This window comes from Pistacia vera, unplaced genomic scaffold (assembly GCF_008641045.1).
Source record: "Pistacia vera cultivar Batoury unplaced genomic scaffold, PisVer_v2 Contig212, whole genome shotgun sequence".
Lineage (NCBI taxonomy): Eukaryota > Viridiplantae > Streptophyta > Magnoliopsida > Sapindales > Anacardiaceae > Pistacia > Pistacia vera.
The window spans coordinates 2,310,493-2,313,613 of NW_022196016.1; positions in this window are offsets into that span (position 1 = coordinate 2,310,493).

The window sequence follows — 3,121 nt, forward strand, 5'->3', positions numbered from 1 at the left end:
TTTTAACTTAATCTCAACATATTAACCTTGATTTTGTTACTGGTTTGTGTGAATGAAAGAGGGGAGAAAGGGCATTAGTGCTAATTTTCTAAATTGAGGGTTAAAGATATTTTTTTAATCTACTTGTCATTATATAAATATTTTAAGGGTTAAAAGGTATTGATCTATCAAAGTTGGTCTAGAGAATTCCATGCTGATGGAGACTGTTGAAGCTGGAGCGTGGAACCAGTGTGTTTTACTAAATCTAAGGTGGGAATATGTGATTCAACCTAAAAAGAAAATGTATAATGGACTAATTAGCCAGTGAGTAGTATAAAGTGATGTGATAAAAAATAAATGCAATAGTGAATTAATGAATTTGACTTTTTGTTTTACTTTTTTATTTATTTTTTATCACCTCACTTTATATGAAAATCTATGATTTCTTTATAAGTATAGTATTATTATTAGCTAGTAGTCAAAGAAATTTGAAAAGAATAATACTACACTTACAAAGAAATTTTATAAAAATTTTTGTATAAATTGATGTGACAAAAAATAAAATACACTTTTAAAAAGTAATACTGTTCTTACTTACTACCTTTACTAATTGATGTGGCAACCGACGTGGCAGAGCCACTTCATCTACCATGTCATCAACATGCCCCATCACTTCCCCAAGACTAACAAATATAGAAAAAAAAAATAAAAAAAAGGAAACTTTGTTAACCAAATTGGAAATATACAATAAATCAAATTCCCTCCCAAATGGTTCAATCCTAAATCATATTCTCTCCCAAATTTTACAAACCCTACCAATCAAAATTTCTCCTAATCATATCTCTTTGTCAAAGCCTATTCAACCTTAACCACCACACCAGCCACGCCTTCTGATGGGCGACCACCACCAACCAGCTGCGCATTCCAACGGATGACCACCACCAGTCAGCCGTGTCTTCAAAACGATGACCACCTCCACCGCGCCTTTCAAAAGGGTATTTTTTTTGTTTTTTTGTTTGGTCTTCTGCTAATTTCTTATTATCAAAAGCTGCTTACTTTGTGTCTGTGATTTGGTTGTTATATTTGATTTGTAAACTTTGTTGGTATAATTTTTTTTGGTTAGTTCGATAAGTTGTTGGTGGGTGTGTTTTGGTTTTATTGTTATGTAAAGTTTTGGTTAACAATAAAGTTTTGGTGATGATGGTTTATTCATAAACCATCATCACCAAAACTTCAACGGGATGCCCAGCTAACGGGAGCTTAAATTAATAAATAAATGCCTTAATGGGACCCTGCTATGCTCCTCCAGTTCCAACTTCTAATCAAATGTAAATGCTTTCTTCTGAGTCACTTTTCTAAAGCTTTTGTTTTTGCCTTTGTCTATTTTATTAGTTTTTGACTTGTTCATGACGTTACTAGAAGGTTTTTCTATCTGGGTAATTTGATTATTTGAATCATGTGGTTGCTAATGGAGTATAATAGCATTTCTAGTTTTATTTGGGAATTGTTTGTCCAGTGTTTGTGTTTGCTGCTTTTTAGGAGATGTTTTATGCTTTCTGCAGTGTGTATTTGCTGACGTTTGTATAGGCTGTCCAGTGTGTGTGTTTGCTGCTGATTTTGGTTGTTGGTTGCAGGATGGTGTGACTAGTAATGCAGTTTTTTGCTCCCTTTTGCTGCAATTGTGTTGTTGCCGAGGAAATGATATAGCTTGGTTGAAGATGTAGCAGCTTTTGGCAATTTTTGTTTGCTGGCAGCAGGACCTTGGTGATGGAGATGCTCATGCAAGTTGTCCTATCCCACTCTTTTTGGAGCTGCAGATTTGTGGTTCATTCAGATTTGTGAAAGAAAATTATTAAGAAAGTGGTGCATCTTTCAATGACGCACTATAGAAAAAGACGGATTAAAAAAGACCAAATTTAATTAAATAAGGAAATCAAATACTTTTCCACCCTAGGTTTGGGAGAACGTGCCGGCCATGATTGAAAGAAAACCAAAGAAATATATAAAAAATGGTGCATCTTTTCAATGACGCACTAGTAGAAAAAGACAGGATATTAAAAAGACCAAATTTATTAAATAAGCAAATCAAATCACTTTCCCACCCTAGGTTGGGGGAGAACGTGCCGGAAAAGAAAAATGTTGTATCACTGAAAGATTGTACTAAAAAATTGCATCGAAATACGTATAAAATCACCACTTTAGCAATTAAATATTGAATAAATAGACGATGTTGATATTATTTTGAACGATCATTTATAGTGAAATATATAGAACGATCATTCATAGTGGAAATGGACGATCGTCCATAAAAAATTATTTGTTTTAAAAAAAATAATGGATGCTAATCCAAATTGATCTGGGCGCCGTCTAATCAATGACGCCCCGTCCAATTGTTTTTTTTTTTTTTTTTTTTTACTCCAGTCCATCTTTATCGTTCTCTCTTTACTCAAATCACTATGTGTTTTACAGACATGGGTCTTGAAAGTTTTTATTACTGCGAAGGCTGCAAGAAGAAAGTCAGCAAAGTTCTTAAAGCCATATGGTATAAGATATTTTTCTACTTTCGTCTTTTATTCGTGTTCAATATTTTAAGTCATTATTATTTCTAGTATGTGTTCCACACATAATCACTTTCTTATCTTTCAGGTGTCTATACCACCCTCGTAGATTCACAGCAAAATAAGGTTCATTAGTTTTAAACAAACTTAACAGTGGAAATCATCATTGAAGCTGCAGTGACCACGGGGACATTAGATGCCATTAGAGAAAGGATGAAGAGCATGGAATTGGCTGCAGCTGCTGGGAACCCAGAGACTGGAAGCAGGCCTTAATAAACATGAACGATGTACAGGGAACCAGAAGCTGGAAGCAGGCCTCTAATAAACACCACCCTGGTGTAGAGAATGATGTAACGGTCGGTTCTCCCCATGGATGAGAAAGGCGTTATCTAGACTTCAAGCCCCCATGAGAGAACTAAAAAAGTGGAACAATGGAACACCTTTAGAAATTTTTTAGCAAAACAAGGAGATACAATCACCTGTATTTCAGTGGCTGTGAAGTTCTTCAGTGGTTTTGTAGCTTTGCGGAGAGAGAGAGAGAGAGAGAGGAGCATTTAATTAGAGAAGGGACGCCCTGTCCAAAA